The sequence below is a fragment of the Thalia democratica genome, chromosome 6 (genome assembly GCF_965202585.1).
Source record: "Thalia democratica chromosome 6, ktThaDemo2.hap1.1, whole genome shotgun sequence".
Taxonomy (NCBI): domain Eukaryota; kingdom Metazoa; phylum Chordata; class Thaliacea; order Salpida; family Salpidae; genus Thalia; species Thalia democratica.
The window spans coordinates 60,298,308-60,312,831 of record NC_139170.1 but is presented as its reverse complement, the minus strand read 5'-3'; positions in this window follow the sequence as shown (position 1 = coordinate 60,312,831).

Sequence of the window (14,524 nt, the reverse complement as noted above, 5' to 3'; positions counted from 1 at the left end):
CAGAAAGATTTTATATCCAACAAGTGCGTACAGTTAAAACTTCTATTTTTAATCTTTATTTAAAAGTACAGAATACCACTCTTAAAGTTTTGGTTGCAAAAATCTGCTTAATGCTAATTTTTCTCAAGATATCGTTCTGTAACATGTGCTTTTTCAAAGGCTTATGTTATTTCAAGCAGTTTTTTACAAGTCAATAAAATATGTTTATAAGTCATTGCTTTAAAGATAGGAAACGTTTCACAAATTAAGTTTTTGCTTTATAATATATAAAGCTAACAATGATCTTAAAGTAGTTAAATGCTGCGTTAAACTTTTATGTTCTGAAAACAAATTATCGATATTTCTAAAACAAAGTGCAAATTTCTAAACTAGTTTTTTAGGGATTAAAAAAAAAATGGCTAAAAAAGATATTTAAATAGATATTCTAAAATTTAAACTCTGTAAAAATATTGTGTTTAATGAGGGATTAAGAGAAAAATGTAATAGATGAGCAGTTAGCTGTCTGTAAAGTGATGTTTAAATTATATGAATAACTAAAGATTTAAAAACTACTAATTAGTTTTATAAAATGTAGGCTATAATATAAAAGTCGACTAACATTACTATAAGTTGCTTCATCAATCTGTTTTTCCTTCAGTTTCCGTTAATTACTAAATAAAAATTGCAAATTCTATAAAGCTGGAATAGTATTATATATTAGTCTTATTAGATTCATATTTATTCACAGAAGTTATTTAATAAAACACCAAAATAAAATAGTAAAAGTAATTGATAAGGTGTTCAGCTGGATGACCAAAAGTTCAGATGTTTTGAACATTGTTGAACGTCAATTTTTTATTAAATAAGTTTTATACACTAATTAACCAGCATACACATAACACATTAAATTTCTTTCTAGGCATTCATTCAATAGGTTTTCACAATTTGTGTACACAAAAACTTATATAACTTGCGTTTTTAAAGTACACAAAACAAAATTTTCGAATAAACCCAGTTAAGTAATTATTTCAAATGCAGTCATGATTAATTATAATTGGCCAAGTCCAGTAAAAAGAGCTGGAACTTTTTTTAAAATAATTAGAAATTGTTAAAACTTTCACTAGATATTCTGAGGTTTGTGAATTTTGAAACTTAACTAGATATTACTGAGTCTTAACAAAATTTACCGTTGATCAGATAGTCAAATAAATTTGAGTTAAGCTACTATGACGCTAATAGTATAAGTTTTTTGCACACAAACTAACTTCAAAATATATTTTTAATGCTTTTATGAGCACAACAAATTTTTGTGCTGCTTTTTAGTATTTAATTCATTTTGAAGTATTTAGTTCTTAGCTAAGTACTAAAAATTCTATCATACATAAAGAAGTTTTAGGTTACAATAGTTTTGTAAAAGTGTATAGTAAAGTAATTAATGCAAGAACATGTACACGAAACCCACTAAAGTTATTATAAATACTAATATTAATATCAGTTTATGATAAATTTTAATACTCAGTATAATTAACATCAACAATTTTTGTTATTTATAACAACTAAGATAATTAAAGTCTCCTTACCACAGGGTGGGTCGATTTGAGTCAACCCTGTGCAATGAACAGTCAAATACTCTGATAAGTTATAGAATTTTACCACAAGATCTTAAATTACGAAATTACATTTAATTTTTAAACTTAGTAACCACTTAATGAAAAGATTTGTTAACATTAAAACGAAAACAAATTGAAAGTAAAAAAGAATACTCCTAATTATAAGATATCAAAGCTTCACAAAAAAACTTTTATAACATAAAAACAAAAAAATCATATTGTTTATATATTACTATAGAACATTTTAGAGTTGTATTGCAAAATATCAAGCATATAATGTCTTAATACTAAATAATATTGTGTTTGATTTCAACTATAAGCATTCTTCACACTATGGCTTGCTTTGTTTTGATGTTTTATAAGTTCCCCCAGTATCGAAGTAATTGGTCGGCGGTTTGCAAAGTTGAGAAACCAATAAAACTTGTGAATCAAAAAACAAGGAGATATAAATTAGCGGTTATAAATATACAAAATGACAGCAAATTAATAAAAATAGATTAGTAACAAGCAAACAACTTAAAAATAAAACAAAGTCAAAACTAATTTTGTAAAATGAATAAAAGTTTGTTAACTTGTTCGTAAATAATTATTCTATCAAATTCTATCTATATTAGTCATGTACATTTACATGTTATTATGTTTAAGTTAAATTGAAATATTATTTGTCTATTTAGTTGTTAAGAAAATATTGTTGTTAGAAACAAAATAAAAATCTACATAAAGATGTTGTTTGAGGTTTTTGAATAATTTGTTATTCTTAATTTTTATTGTATTAAGTAAACTTATTTGATTGAATGACTTTATTCGCATAAAATCTTGAAGAAACTAAGAGACACTAAAACTAATTTGAGTTCATTACAAAAACATTATACTTGTTCAAAATACATCGAAGTAAAAAACCTAAAATAACTTAGTATTTTAAGTTAATTCAATAGAATTCAATAGAATAAAAAGTTAAAACATACTATATTAACAAATTCTATATATGCATAATGTACGAAATTTAATATTTCAAAGTATCTCACTTACTAAAAAAAACCTTGACTAACTTTAAAGATATAAAATAAATAAAAAACTTTCGGCAAATTTGGTTTTAACTTGCCGTTTAATTAAAACTGGATTAAATCATTTTACGAAAAAAAAAGTAGTGTAACATGTTAAATAGTAACTGTAAGTTTTTATAAAATAATCTGAAATACTCATATTAGACTATTTACGTTAAAAAAGAAAATATACTTAGTTTATACTTAAACAAATCAATATTTAAGTACATACTTATATAAAAAAAATTAAGTTAATTGGTTTTACTACTTTATACACTTGGTTAAGAGTTCTGACAGTTGCAATTTTTGTGCAAAAGTATGTTTAGAATTCTAAAGCGTTTATTGATTTTTGAAGGTTAAACCTATTGACTTATAAAACTTAGAAGCTAAATAAAATATTACCAGATAATACTTTATTTCAACAAGTAAGAACACGATTTTTTTCTTTTATAAAGTTCAAAAAAATAAATCGTTCAATAAAGTTTATAATGTTAATTAATTATGTTTTAGTTGAAGGAAATCGTTCACAAATATTTTAAGAGTATTAAGAAATATGTTTGTACATGTCTTGTCGAATCTAAAAGTTAAAAATTTTGTAAAAATTAAATAATTCTCATGCTTTAAATGAATTAACTAAGAGTTAGAAGAGTTTATTTCTAAGATGTTTAAAATTTGTTATGTAAACAGTTTTTTTCATTTGTTTTTAGATGTGCTATGTTTTTTTATTTGTTCGAGTTTTAAAGGATACGCTCCTACTCGTAGTTGAATTGCTATGTTTTTAAGCTAAAAGCTTTAAAACATTTCCTAGTTTTCTTTATTTTGAGTTTTAAAAAATATGTACGCTCATTTGTTAAATATATTGAAAATCTTTTTAATATGTAAGAGAATTAACTCGAGCTTTCTGTTGTGAGAATTATTTATATGTAAATATGGTGTATTTTAATATTATACAATACAAACTATAAATTTTTAAGTACTCTAATAAAATTATATATTACTTTAAAAACTACTTGATTATTATCAGCTTTGTATACACTTAAAAAATTTCAACATATGATTTTAACACATACGCATCACGCATTAACTGAAGAAATATTTTTGTTTTATAAGGAAGCTTTTAATTGCGAAATAATATATACTCTTTTTAAGTTGAAACGATTATATTATTTTGGTTACTAAGAACTTTTATTTCTAAAGTATCAAATACTAAATTTGCTCCAACATAGTTTGTTTTAAACATTTTCGTTTAGTATATTTTATTTTAGCTACAATTAGTCATTTTTTTTATTACGAAATTGTCAGTTAATTTTTTATATTCAATATTTTACACTTTATTCCAATCATACATTTTTCAAAAACATTTTATTGTAATATTTTGTTTTCTTTTTCTAAGGTTCACAAATTAAAAGTTAGTAGTTATTAGTATTTTTCATATTAACTCAATTTAATATTAAAGTAATAAAACCGAAGTATACACTAATAAAGTTTAATACTAAAAAAGTGTTTATGTATAGATATAATCCGTTTGTAATATAACTTTTTAGGTAGATGTTAAAAACACTAAAGCAATATATGTTCTAACAAAAAAAAGTAGAGTAGTGTTTTTAGATAAAAATTTTTATATTTAATATTTTACTTTTTATTCTAATTATATGTAATGGAAAAACAAATTAAACCTAGGATACATTCTGTAATAGTTGTAAAAGTTTGCCACAAAACTTAACTTTTTACACTAGTCAGTACTTATAAACATTTCTTTTCTAACAGTTCTTAGATAGTATAGTTTAAAAACAGAAAAATTTGTCACTAAAAATGATTCTGGAAATAATGTTTTTGCCGTATTACTTACTTGGACGAATTGTATTATCAGTTTTAGTTGTATTACATCATACTTACAATAACAACAAGCTGCTTCTGTCAATAGTAGGTGGAGTTTATCTTGCCGTGATAGTTTTTGTTTTGAGATATCTTTGGCAAGGGTCTTCGAAAAATCCTAAATGTAAACAAAGAATAATGATAAAAACTTCCGATTCAATTAAAATGGATAAAATTGAGCCAACAATAAAATATGATGATAACCCAGAAAACAAATACTTACTTAAACAACTACTTTATGATACCACCATCGAAGAATTGACGAGAATGCAACAAAATAAAATAAAAAACAACAAAGTTGTACACCTTAATAAAAAATTAAAGAATCAAAGTAAATCTAGTGTGGGAGATGGTTTAGATAATTTTGACTTTGATGAATTCTGTAAATCAAAGGATTTGTAACATTTATTTTCACTGATTTTTATTCCACAATAGAACTTTTAACTTTTTTAACGACTTTCAACTTTTTATTTTATTTTTACACTAACCAGTTTACAAGTTTTTTTTTATATAGTTACAAGCAATTACGTGCTAAATATAGATATTACATGTTTTGAATAGTTTATGTGGTTTATAATGGTAAGACAAAATAGTAGCAAATAAGAAAACTCAATTGTTAATGAGTTGTTGTTTTTTTTTTTTTTTGAAAAGTCGTTGACTATAAATATATTAATTTGTATACGTTAGATGTATAAAAACTTATAAAATTTTATAGACTTAATGTGTAGTCATTACTATTAAAAGGTGTAAAGTTAGCAAATAAGTTAAACGTTTTCACAGAGCAAAAATACTTTATGAGCAAGACCTAAAAGTTGTGTAGTTAAGGGCACAATATAAAATAAAAAACTTTAAAAATTATGCTTTCTTACAACTACAACTTTAAAGAATACAATAACAACAAAGTTATATACTGTATTTCGTATAGTGTACTCTATATATATCAAAGTTTTTTTTAACTTTACAAAAATAAAAAAAACAATTAAATTTAAATAAAAAAAAACTAATACTTTTAAAAGATATAATTTAAAATATTTGAAAGTTAATAAAATCTATTTCAATAAACTTAAAAAATCTTCATCAAATCTTTGTTTTTCTATAAAATGATGCTCATTAAGTATTTAAAATTCTAAATTGATTAAAAAAAACAAACAGGTAAAACTAAGTATAAGAAGTATTTAAACAGTTTCAAATTAAGTTGTTTATAAAAAAAAAAACTAAAATGCTTAAGAAAGTGCTTATTTAGTATCTTATAACAAAAAATTGTAAATCAAACGTAAGTAAATGATAGTTAAGCTTTTTACGGTTAGTAAGTTAACTAAAACAAGTTCAAATTGTTTTTCAATCGAGTTTTGCATACAGTCTTAGTAAGCTTAGAAAATAAAATCTTTTTTAAACCTAAAGGACTACAATGTTTTTTGGTGTTATATGTCAATTGAACATATAAAATTCAATACTAAAAAAAAGAAACTACTTTTTCAAAATTATTAAACTTACTTTTATTGTACTAAAACTGCATGTACTCATATGTTGTACTACAATTAAAGTATATTAATTCATTTAGTTAATCTGCAAGCAGCTTTTATTGTGTTGACTCCATGGTTAGTGAAAAACTTATTGTGACAAAGGAATTTTATTTCGAAATTCGCGCATAGCGTTCTAAATATTAGGAAGGTTTGTAGTGAATATTTCACGTGCGCATCAAATTTATTTAAAGACATTAAATTAAGATTTGAACAGACCGGTATAATTGACGGATAAGGCGTCCAGCTACGAACCGGAATATTGTTGATTCGAGTTACATCGTGGTAAGTATTTGTTTTAATGTCAATTGAACATAAAGTTAATATTTTGTAAAACTGTTGCAATGTTTTAGTTATAATTGTATTTTACATTTTATAGCTAAAACAGTTTTGTAATTCTTTTTCTTCATCTATGTTTAGCAGCTAAAATGGTTAACTAATTTTAACATGTCAAACTGTAAATGCAAGTGATGTTTTATAATCATTAAGCTTTTTTTCTACTTTGGACATAAAGTATATTTAGTATTAATTTGTCGTTTTTTTAACGGCATTTTAAGTTTACTTAAAAAATTGTTATAAAAAAATCTTATTTTATTTTTTTAACATAAATTATATAAAAATTTATTACATTTAAACTTTCATATTGTTTCTTAACTTTTATCACTTAACATTAAAAAAAATATTTGACAGCTTATTTATTGTTTTTTGACAAAGCTATCTGTAAGGTTTAAAAATCTAAATTTTAATACACCATATTATACTCAAATTTTTTAAAATAATTATAAAAAATAATTTAAAATACAGCTTTGTAAATTATTTATCATAAATTTTATTTTTTAATGAAAGTAAGTTTATTTCTTGTAATTATAAAAGAATTCATTGTGTATTGGTTTTTTAACTAGTTTATAGCTTATTAGCTGAGTTGAATTTATATACTTTTTCTAAACACTTATTTGATATAACCTTTTAAAAAAACCTGTCAATATTAAACTATTTTAACGAAGCTACAACAATAAGCAGAAATAAATTTTTAACTAACAAGTGTTTGTAAAATAGTTTTCAAAACTATTAATATTAAATTAAAATTCTAAAGTTGATACGTTTAAATACAGTTAATATCGTTTTAATAATTTCTGGTAATAAAAACCCATTAACTACAAAGTTTATATTTTAGATATATGTAAGAAAGAAATTTAACTGTAAATATCTGATGAATAAAAACTTACAAAAAATTTTTATCAATAACATTGTCTTTCATTAAATTTATATCGCATACTAATTACTTTTCAAAATTCACGATAGCAAATTTAACACAAAGTTAATTTTGCTTATCGTTACTTTTGCACTATTTATTTAGGTAAAATTGAATAATATTTTAATCTATTTAGTTTGCATTAAAACTTTATTTCTCATCAATCATTATTTTAGTTTGAAAAATTCTTAGTTTTACATTGTAAAAAAATTCACCGTATTTTTAACAGAAGTATACGAGTAAAATCTGTAAAATTTTACTCGTCATCATGTCTTTATTTTTTTGAAATTTTAATTTTAGTAACCATTTTAGTATTTTATTTTAATTATACCTTTCAAAGTTATTTTAAACAATTTAAACAGTTTATCTTTTGTTAAGAATTTGTAGTTATTAGTTTCTTTGAATTTTTAGGATAAGTGCTAATTATGGATTGAGTTTTTTAAATATAAAAATAAATAAAGTTAGATTAGACTATCCGCTGGATTCGCTAAAAAATTCGCTTTAACAAAACAAGGCTGTAAAGAACAAAAGTGTAGTATTTTTTAACGTTCTCTTTAACATACTCTTAAGCAGTTTGTTGTACATTTTGTTAGTTAATTAAGGTAATTGATCAATGTTTATAAAAAGTATTTTAACTAGAAAATTTTGAACCAACTAGTTTGATTAAAAAAAATCAATCACTTTAAATTTTGATTAGTAGCATGTTTCATCTAAATATGTTTTAAACTTTTCCTATTTTAACAAAAAGCTGGAACAGTAAAATTGTTTTATATTATAATATCTAAAATTACTTTTAAAACTATAAGTTAAGTTTAGTTTTTCAAAAATTATAAAACCTAAAACTTAAACTTAAACTGTGTAACCCATGGACTAAAGTTATTTAGATATAAAGCTTATATGGTTTTAGTATTTTCTACAACCACAATATTAACCATAACAAATGAATAATAACATTAGCTTAACTAATAACAATAGTTAATAATACTTAGGGCTACCTTATATAAAACTAGGCATGGTAATTAACGAGCATATTGTATTAAAAAGCAATTGCAAACACTAGCAGATATATAAAGAACACTAATTTTAATTGTTAGCATGAACCCCTGCTCCAATTGATGAGAGTTTTTATATGGCTGTACTATGGGAATACAAACTTGTTTCCGTAAACTCATGATAGCTTTCTAATCCTCCTATTATAAACGCTATCAAACTTACCCAAGTATATTACACGTCTCCTTAAACAAAAAAACGTTTCAAATACAACTATATGTACTGTTATACTTCATATCCTTCCAATTTTGAAAGAAATCTTTACTCTACTCCTATTCTGCCTTGTTTTTTGAAAAATAAATTTTAACCTTCTTTTATATACAAGAAAAAGAACTTAAGTTAGAATTTTAATTGTCTCAAAACTATTGTTGTTGCTTTTAAAAATAAAAAAATTTTCTTGTAAATCAGAATATAAAGTAAGTAAGCAACTTTTAAGAGATAGTTCTTTCAGTTCTTAAAAATAACTTCACTTTTAAAAATCAGAAACTTCCTTATTTTTTACCAGAACTTCAATAATTCACTTAGTTTCAAAAAAATAACATTAAACATGTGTTACAAGTTACAACCTACTATATAAATTGCAGAATTTGAAAAACAGATGAGTAATAAAAATTAATAAAATATATCACTAAAAAAACCGAAATGATCCTTTGTACACCAGGTCCTTAGGCCAAACTTTTTGAGCGCTTTTTTTATCGTTCAATAAACAATATAAATGTCATGCATATCCCCTATGATACAATTTTTCTTAATTGTAGTATGTTACTTATCTTCGCTGTCAATAAATATTGTCTTTTTCACTATGCTATTACGATTTAAGAGCTTTTAATAAGTCTAGTTTTACTAACTTTGACTTAAAATTTGTAACAGTTTTTGTGACTTATTTGTACTAAAACTTTATTAGTTCTTCTATAATTTTGTGGACTAAATTTTCATTTTTTTATTTTGACTTTGTTGATTTGAAGTTTGTCAGTTCTACTTTGACTTTTTTGAATAAATTTTGTATTTTTGTAATTTTTACTTTGTGGGCTAAAACCGGGACATTACTCTTTGTGACTTTTTCAACAAAAACTTTGTCACCTACTTTCTGTGAAGTGAGGATTTAAGTTTTGTCTTTGTATCTTTTTGGTTTACTTTTACTAAAGTATTGTCACCTAGTTTTTGTGATTTAAAACTTAAATTGTGTCAATACCCTTAGTTGTTTATTTTTTAGTCTCCCCGCGGCATTTCTATCAATATGATCCCTTACTGCCTGATAGTTTTTTCAAACCTCTATGTCTTTCTGGTCATAAGTAAACTTTAAAAGCTTTCAAAAGATATAATAAATGTGAGTATTGCTTTCTAAAAACTAAATGCAAGGTTTATTGTAAAATATTTCTAAGTTTACTTATTAAAAAAATGCACTAAACAATAAAACTGTCAAGGATACAGGAATGAGAGATAAAAATGTAACAAAACTGCCTTAAGATAAAAATTAAAATGCTGTCTTATTTAACTGTTGCCTAAAAAGTTATTCTTTACCTGGAGGACGCCATATGGATATAGGTAACATAAATATTAAATAGTACGGTTATAATATATTTACAAACCAAACTATAGACCATAAAAAACAGATATCAACAAAATTAACCTAAACAGTACTGATTCTAATAATACTTAATAATACTTCATACAAAACTAGGCATGAAATGAATGAAAATATTGAATTAAAGAACCTTGTAAATAACAATTAAAAAAGCTTTACTTTAGATTGTTTTAAATAAATGGAGTTAAAAACATTAAACACAATAAAATTTAAGAGAATGTATTTTGAGACGTGTATAAAATGATATTATGTTTAGAATTTAATCTATAAAACTGCTTATAAGATATAAAAATTTTTAAAGTACAAATTAAAATTAAAAGAAATACAAATTTTTATTTAAACAATATGTTAGCAGCAGCAAGGTAATAATGAACCTGATGAAACTGGATGTTTATTCAATGATGTAATATTGGAATTAAAAATTGCATTAGTAAACTCGTGACGGCTCTTTATTTTCTCCTTATCTTATTTTCTCTATCAAACTTGCATCAGTATTTGCAGCGTCTCATCCCTGGGATTTTACATTAAACACAAAGCGGTTTCAAATACAATTTTTTGTACCTTTACAATTGGTTTTAGTCAACTAAACTTATATCAAAGTAAACTAAAGTAACTAAATAATTAAATTCTACAACATATAGATTAAAATAGTCATTTTAAAACAGAACTTCTATTTAGATTACTAGCATTGCATTTATATCATTAACTAATGTTTAAAGAGGAGACTGAAAACGAATCCTAGTTGAAATAAAAGAATTTAGTAATAGTGTAAAATATCTGAAGCAAAACATTTACAAACATGTAAACTAAAACGAGCTAAAGCTAAAAACTTCTACATTCCCTTCACCTCATTTAAGAAAAAAATAACTAAGGTAAAACAAAGTTCAAATGAGGAAATCTAGATAAGTATTAAAATGTATATTTTAATAAAAATTGGATATGCTAATTAAATTCAATTGGCTTTAACCAAAGAAAACGCCGATAAAAAAAAACGCTTTGCTAAATACGTATTAAATAAAAATTCTTTAGTGACGTAACAATATTTTTTCAATGAAAATTTTCAGTTTCTTAGATTTATATTTAATCTAGTATAAGTCATTTATAACTTACAGTTCTGATGGCGAACTGATTGCCAATTTTAAAGCAAGCTATACGCTTGTATAAAAACATAACTCTATTTTTAAATATAATATACTTTTTATTTGTTATACCTATTTGTTTTTTGATATTATTTATTATTTTACAGAATATTAATAGTGTTATGATATTTGAAACGTTTTTACATAAAGAAAAAAATCAAAAAGATTACTGAAAATAAATGTTTTTAAACTTAATTGAGTCACGTAAATGTAAAGTAATAACAGTGAAGTAATATAGAAATTTATTGATATAAAAATACTGAAAACATTATTTTTTTTGTGATTTGCAATCAATATTATATAAGTTGTTTAATAAATGTTTTATATTTGCAGTTTCATACTTACTAAAATATTTAAATTTATGAATTTGTAATATTATTAAAATTTAAATAAGGATAGCATTAAACGTTTTTATTTTTTCATAATTTTAGTTGCACATTATTTTTTAATATTGTTTTCTAGTTTAAAAAAAAACAATAATTCGGCCTTAAGTTTGACATTATTTATTTATATATACAGAAAATTATAATAAAAGTACATTTAAGTAAAATTATAAGATTTTAACGTTATTTAAACTAATTTACTAACAGAACATTTTAAAAAATATTTAAGAAAAGTGTTTAACTATTTTATAATATATTTCCTAACTAAACCTCTAATTTTTAGAGAGTAAAATTGAACGAAATACAGAATTGAATATGAACCCTAAAGTACACCCAGAGTTTGGTTTTCTCTTCACCACCAGCTCCAGAATATCTAGTTTAGTTTCAAGCTATGGCCTCATGGCTCCTCGTTTACAACTTATGGCCAACTTAAATTCTGAAATTTTTCTATAATACTTGATATAAGTTTCAAAACTACCATAAATTACACTTATAAGCATTTTTTGCTCTTCAGACAAACTCCAGAATATCTAGTGCAAGTTTCAAATTATGGTTTAGTGACCTCCCCTATGGCTCCTTTACTACTTATGACCTATATGTTGCTTATGGCCCCTTAATTTCTATAGAGGCCCCCAAGGGGATAATATGGTTTACATTAGTCTAAATTGGTCTAAAGTGTTCTTGCTTATATATTTTAGTATAAAGTTTTAACAACGTATACATTAACTCTAATATTTTTTCAAAGCTAACTTATATTAGATATAACAATATCAAAAAAAGTAGCTTTAATAGAAGATTAGCACTAAAACAAGCTTAAAAATAGTGCTGTTTGCTCGTATATATGCTCCGCTCTATCAATAATCAACTTAAGTATCATGTTATGCATAATCTTTAGTCGGTATGTTCGGACAGTGTGCTTTAGCTGTTTTTTTTCATATAGCATAAAAATAAATAAAGTAAATACTCACTTTATAAAGTATGTCAGTTTTGCCACGTTTCCATAATACATGGCACATTTCTGCAGAGAGACTGAATAAGTTAGTTTTCGTGTTTCTAATACTTAACAAGTTATTTAGTGTTCATACTTTTAGAAAAGAAAAATACTTTGGTTTTGTACAAAATTTGTAACTGAACTCACTAAATTTAGTAGTAACTGAACTTTTATCCAATAAATCCAGTGAAGTAGTATTATATAACTATTCCCTTACTCAGTAGTACAGTAATAATATTATAATATAAAATTTCTTAAATCGTCCCCTTAGTATGTCATTTACTTGTCGTGAACACTTTCCACCCGTAGTCTCCCGATTGCGCATAGGAAATTTTGTCTAAAAGTGATAAAAAGTTTACGAGGTCGTTAAGTAAAACGATAGTGAAAGTATGACATTAAAATATTACCTAAAAGCTTGGCATACAGCTATAAAGCTTAAAAGAACCTCATCATAACTTAACATCTAAAACAAACATAACAAACACAAAAACTTGTTTACAATTGACCGGCTGTGTGGCCTAATGGATAAGAGGTCCAACTAAGAGCTAGTCCAAGTTCCAACGTAGTAAATGTATAAAATAATTTAACTTGGTACTATTTTTAAGACTAGACAACTAAGAAATGAGTTTGGACTTTTATTATAAAAATTGAAAAATAAGTTTAAAATAAAAGATACGTATTCACATTCATTTTATTTACATTAATTTCCAAATAATTATAAAACTGTGTTATCATACTATAAATGAAAAATTTTCAATGTATATTTTCAACTCGAGTACAACTTAGAATGCTTAGATTAACAAAAATATGCTGTATAGTTCTAAGCTGAGCTTTATAAATTAACTGATTCTATACGTGATGCTAAAAATTATGTTTTTAAATCGAAGCATAATTAGCAACTGATTAATTATATACAAGGTATTAATGTATATAATTTTATACTAATATCATAATATTGTTTTCAAAATATTAGAATACTTTAAAACCAACATTGTTTTACAAAATATTCTTTAAAAGAACTTCTAACTTAGTATTAAATAATATTTATATATACAAATTGTTAAACCTTTTGTGTTTATATTTCAACTTTTATACTATTTAACGTAGTGGTTTTATAAAATAAAGAACTGAGTTTTGTATAAATAAAAATACTTTGTGTATAAAAAAAAGGTTTTAATTTTAAATAATCTAAATTACTTTCATAACAATAAAAAATGCATTTAACTTACACATTTCTAACACATGGTCGCAAACTGAGGCCATCAGGCCGAATTTGGCTTCAGAAAGTATAAATTAGGCTTGTGATTATGCAGATCTAGTCTCTAAAGGCATTATTGAAACTAACACTAGATGTTCAAGGGTTTATAAGAAATTTAGTGCTGAATTAAAATTTAAAAAAAACTTGAGTTATAACTAAACATTATTTAAATAATTAAGTTTTACAAACTTGTTATGTTTGTTTTGTTTTTCAAAAAAAAAAAAGAATATAAATTCAGAAACTGCTTCAACGTTCAGAGAATCTTAGTTTTTTATTTGTTTGTTAAACATTGAATAAAAAAAAAACTACATATTTGATGTATTTCTCTATTAATCAATGCAATACTTAAAGATTTTAGTTTTAAGTTAAGCATTAAAATCATAAATTATATTTTAATATAGTACTTTTTTTTTGTAATTTTTTTAGACACTATGTTAAAAAATGGAAGCTTTAAATTAATTTAATCCAGTTTAAATGTTTTTATTAGGTATTTAATGCAAAACTTTAAGTTGACCTTAAAAAAGTAGTGATAGTAAATATGGTCTAATTTTGATTTTTTAAAGGTTCATTTTCTATTGGAAAATATATTTATTATTTCCTGTATAATAAAGGTATTTGAGGTATCTAGGTTAATACACTTTTACATATATGTTATAGTTTTGAAATAAGTAAATACTTAAGATTTTTTAGTTTTATTGATTTATAGAAATTATGTTTCATAAAAATATTTAAAACTTAAGGAATTTAAAATGTTTACCAAGTACTATATACTATACAAATAAAATTGAACATGAAGTTTGTGAATGTTTATTTGTTAGGCTGTTTAGTTTTGTTATTAC